This window comes from Perca flavescens, chromosome 13, assembly GCF_004354835.1.
Source record: "Perca flavescens isolate YP-PL-M2 chromosome 13, PFLA_1.0, whole genome shotgun sequence".
Taxonomy (NCBI): domain Eukaryota; kingdom Metazoa; phylum Chordata; class Actinopteri; order Perciformes; family Percidae; genus Perca; species Perca flavescens.
Genome location: NC_041343.1, coordinates 31293800 through 31299485, shown reverse-complemented (window position 1 = coordinate 31299485; position 5686 = coordinate 31293800).

Sequence of the window (5686 nt, the reverse complement as noted above, 5' to 3'; positions counted from 1 at the left end):
TACTAGTTACTTTAGTTACTCCTCTACATTCCTCTGTTCCAGCTTTAGTTACTTTAGTTACTCCGCTACATTCGTCTGGTACACTTTTAGTTACTAGTTACTTTAGTTACTCCGCTACATTCGTCTGGTACACTTTTAGTTACTAGTTACTTTAGTTACTCCGCTACATTCGTCTGTTCCAGCTTTAGTTACTAGTTACTTTAGTTACTCCGCTACATTCGTCTGTTACAGCTTTAGTTACTAATTACTTTAGTTACTCCGCTACATTCATCTGTTCCAGCTTTAGTTACTAGTTACTTTAGTTACTCCGCTACATTCATCTGTTCCAGCTTTAGTTAGTTACTTTAGTTACTCCGTTACTAGTTACTTTACATTCATCTGTTCCAGCTTTAGTTACTTTAGTTACTCCGCTACATTCGTCTGTTCCAGCTTTAGTTAGTAGTTACTTTAGTTACTCCGCTACATTCGTCTGTTACAGCTTTAGTTACTAGTTACTTTAGTTACTCCGCTACATTCATCTGTTCCAGCTTTAGTTACTTTAGTTACTCCGCTACATTCGTCTGTTCCAGCTTTAATTACTAGTTACTTTAGTTACTCCGCTACATTCGTCTGTTACAGCTTTAGTTACTAGTTACTTTAGTTACTCCGCTACATTCGTCTGTTACAGCTTTAGTTACTAGTTACTTTAGTTACTCCGCTACATTCCTCTGTTACAGCTTTAGTTACTTTAGTTACTCCGCTACATTCGTCTGTTCCAGCTTTAGTTACTAGTTACTTTAGTTACTCCGCTACATTCATCTGTTCCAGCTTAAGTTACTAGTTACTTTAGTTACTCCACTACATTCATCTGTTACAGCTTTAGTTACTAGTTACTTTAGTTACTCCGCTACATTCGTCTGTTCCAGCTTTAGTTACTAGTTACTTTAGTTACTCCGCTACATTCATCTGTTCCAGCTTAAGTTACTAGTTACTTTAGTTACTCCACTACATTCATCTGTTCCAGCTTTAGTTACTAGTTACTTTAGTTACTCCGCTACATTAAGTCTGGTACACTTTTTAGTTACTAGTTACTTTAGTTACTCCGCTACATTCGTCTGGTACACTTTTTAGTTACTAGTTACTTTAGTTACTCCGCTACATTCGTCTGTTCCAGCTTTAGTTACTAGTTACTTTAGTTACTCCGCTACATTCGTCTGTTACAGCTTTAGTTACTAATTACTTTAGTTACTCCGCTACATTCATCTGTTCCAGCTTTAGTTACTTTAGTTACTCCGCTACATTCGTCTGTTACAGCTTTAGTTACTAGTTACTTTAGTTACTCCGCTACATTCATCTGTTCCAGCTTTAGTTACTTTAGTTACTCCGCTACATTCGTCTGTTCCAGCTTTAGTTACTAGTTACTTTAGTTACTCCGCTACATTCGTCTGTTACAGCTTTAGTTACTAGTTACTTTAGTTACTCCGCTACATTCATCTGTTCCAGCTTTAGTTACTAGTTACTTTAGTTACTCTGCTACATTCATCTGTTCCAGCTTTAGTTACTAGTTACTTTAGTTACTCCTCTACATTCCTCTGTTCCAGCTTTAGTTACTTTAGTTACTCCGCTACATTCGTCTGGTACACTTTTAGTTACTAGTTACTTTAGTTACTCCGCTACATTCGTCTGGTACACTTTTAGTTACTAGTTACTTTAGTTACTCCGCTACATTCGTCTGTTCCAGCTTTAGTTACTAGTTACTTTAGTTACTCCGCTACATTCGTCTGTTACAGCTTTAGTTACTAATTACTTTAGTTACTCCGCTACATTCATCTGTTCCAGCTTTAGTTACTAGTTACTTTAGTTACTCCGCTACATTCATCTGTTCCAGCTTTAGTTACTTTAGTTACTCCGCTACATTCGTCTGTTCCAGCTTTGGTTACTAGTTACTTTAGTTACTCCGCTACATTCATCTGTTCCAGCTTTAGTTACTTTAGTTACTCCGCTACATTCGTCTGTTCCAGCTTTAGTTACTAGTTACTTTAGTTACTCCGCTACATTCGTCTGTTACAGCTTTAGTTACTAGTTACTTTAGTTACTCCGCTACATTCATCTGTTCCAGCTTTAGTTACTTTAGTTACTCCGCTACATTCGTCTGTTCCAGCTTTAGTTACTAGTTACTTTAGTTACTCCGCTACATTCGTCTGTTACAGCTTTAGTTACTAGTTACTTTAGTTACTCCGCTACATTCGTCTGTTACAGCTTTAGTTACTAGTTACTTTAGTTACTCCGCTACATTCCTCTGTTCCAGCTTTAGTTACTTTAGTTACTCCGCTACATTCGTCTGTTCCAGCTTTAGTTACTAGTTACTTTAGTTACTCCGCTACATTCATCTGTTCCAGCTTAAGTTACTAGTTACTTTAGTTACTCCACTACATTCATCTGTTACAGCTTTAGTTACTAGTTACTTTAGTTACTCCGCTACATTCGTCTGTTCCAGCTTTAGTTACTAGTTACTTTAGTTACTCCGCTACATTCATCTGTTCCAGCTTAAGTTACTAGTTACTTTAGTTACTCCACTACATTCATCTGTTCCAGCTTTAGTTACTAGTTACTTTAGTTACTCCGCTACATTCGTCTGGTACACTTTTAGTTACTAGTTACTTTAGTTACTCCGCTACATTCGTCTGGTACACTTTTAGTTACTAGTTACTTTAGTTACTCCGCTACATTCGTCTGTTCCAGCTTTAGTTACTAGTTACTTTAGTTACTCCGCTACATTCGTCTGGTACACTTTTAGTTACTAGTTACTTTAGTTACTCCGCTACATTCGTCTGGTACACTTTTTAGTTACTAGTTACTTTAGTTACTCCGCTACATTCATCTGTTCCAGCTTTGGTTACTAGTTACTTTAGTTACTCCGCTACATTCGTCTGTTACAGCTTTGGTTACTAATTACTTTAGTTACTCCGCTACATTCATCTGTTCCAGCTTTAGTTACTTTAGTTACTCCGCTACATTCGTCTGTTACAGCTTTGGTTACTAGTTACTTTAGTTACTCCGCTACATTCATCTGTTCCAGCTTTAGTTACTTTAGTTACTCCGCTACATTCGTCTGTTCCAGCTTTAGTTACTAGTTACTTTAGTTACTCCGCTACATTCGTCTGTTACAGCTTTAGTTACTAGTTACTTTAGTTACTCCGCTACATTCATCTGTTCCAGCTTTAGTTACTAGTTACTTTAGTTACTCTGCTACATTCATCTGTTCCAGCTTTAGTTACTAGTTACTTTAGTTACTCCTCTACATTCCTCTGTTCCAGCTTTAGTTACTTTAGTTACTCCGCTACATTCGTCTGGTACACTTTTAGTTACTAGTTACTTTAGTTACTCCGCTACATTCGTCTGGTACACTTTTAGTTACTAGTTACTTTAGTTACTCCACTACATTCATCTGTTACAGCTTTAGTTACTAGTTACTTTAGTTACTCCGCTACATTCGTCTGTTCCAGCTTTAGTTACTAGTTACTTTAGTTACTCCGCTACATTCATCTGTTCCAGCTTAAGTTACTAGTTACTTTAGTTACTCCGCTACATTCATCTGTTCCAGCTTAAGTTACTAGTTACTTTAGTTACTCCACTACATTCATCTGTTCCAGCTTTAGTTACTAGTTACTTTAGTTACTCCGCTACATTCGTCTGGTACACTTTTAGTTACTAGTTACTTTAGTTACTCCGCTACATTCGTCTGGTACACTTTTAGTTACTAGTTACTTTAGTTACTCCGCTACATTCGTCTGTTCCAGCTTTAGTTACTAGTTACTTTAGTTACTCCGCTACATTCGTCTGTTACAGCTTTAGTTACTAATTACTTTAGTTACTCCGCTACATTCATCTGTTCCAGCTTTAGTTACTTTAGTTACTCCGCTACATTCGTCTGTTACAGCTTTAGTTACTAGTTACTTTAGTTACTCCGCTACATTCATCTGTTCCAGCTTTAGTTACTTTAGTTACTCCGCTACATTCGTCTGTTCCAGCTTTAGTTACTAGTTACTTTAGTTACTCCGCTACATTCGTCTGTTACAGCTTTAGTTACTAGTTACTTTAGTTACTCCGCTACATTCATCTGTTCCAGCTTTGGTTACTAGTTACTTTAGTTACTCTGCTACATTCATCTGTTCCAGCTTTAGTTACTAGTTACTTTAGTTACTCCTCTACATTCCTCTGTTCCAGCTTTAGTTACTTTAGTTACTCCGCTACATTCGTCTGGTACACTTTTAGTTACTAGTTACTTTAGTTACTCCGCTACATTCGTCTGGTACACTTTTAGTTACTAGTTACTTTAGTTACTCCGCTACATTCGTCTGTTCCAGCTTTAGTTACTAGTTACTTTAGTTACTCCGCTACATTCGTCTGTTACAGCTTTAGTTACTAATTACTTTAGTTACTCCGCTACATTCATCTGTTCCAGCTTTAGTTACTAGTTACTTTAGTTACTCCGCTACATTCATCTGTTCCAGCTTTAGTTACTTTAGTTACTCCGCTACATTCGTCTGTTCCAGCTTTAGTTACTAGTTACTTTAGTTACTCCGCTACATTCATCTGTTCCAGCTTTAGTTACTTTAGTTACTCCGCTACATTCGTCTGTTCCAGCTTTAGTTACTAGTTACTTTAGTTACTCCGCTACATTCGTCTGTTACAGCTTTAGTTACTAGTTACTTTAGTTACTCCGCTACATTCATCTGTTCCAGCTTTAGTTACTTTAGTTACTCCGCTACATTCGTCTGTTCCAGCTTTAGTTACTAGTTACTTTAGTTACTCCGCTACATTCGTCTGTTACAGCTTTAGTTACTAGTTACTTTAGTTACTCCGCTACATTCGTCTGTTACAGCTTTAGTTACTAGTTACTTTAGTTACTCCGCTACATTCCTCTGTTCCAGCTTTAGTTACTTTAGTTACTCCGCTACATTCGTCTGTTCCAGCTTTAGTTACTAGTTACTTTAGTTACTCCGCTACATTCATCTGTTCCAGCTTAAGTTACTAGTTACTTTAGTTACTCCACTACATTCATCTGTTACAGCTTTAGTTACTAGTTACTTTAGTTACTCCGCTACATTCGTCTGTTCCAGCTTTAGTTACTAGTTACTTTAGTTACTCCGCTACATTCATCTGTTCCAGCTTAAGTTACTAGTTACTTTAGTTACTCCACTACATTCATCTGTTCCAGCTTTAGTTACTAGTTACTTTAGTTACTCCGCTACATTCGTCTGGTACACTTTTAGTTACTAGTTACTTTAGTTACTCCGCTACATTCGTCTGGTACACTTTTAGTTACTAGTTACTTTAGTTACTCCGCTACATTCGTCTGTTCCAGCTTTAGTTACTAGTTACTTTAGTTACTCCGCTACATTCGTCTGGTACACTTTTAGTTACTAGTTACTTTAGTTACTCCGCTACATTCGTCTGGTACACTTTTAGTTACTAGTTACTTTAGTTACTCCGCTACATTCGTCTGTTCCAGCTTTAGTTACTAGTTACTTTAGTTACTCCGCTACATTCGTCTGTTACAGCTTTAGTTACTAATTACTTTAGTTACTCCGCTACATTCATCTGTTCCAGCTTTAGTTACTTTAGTTACTCCGCTACATTCGTCTGTTACAGCTTTAGTTACTAGTTACTTTAGTTACTCCGCTACATTCATCTGTTCCAGCTT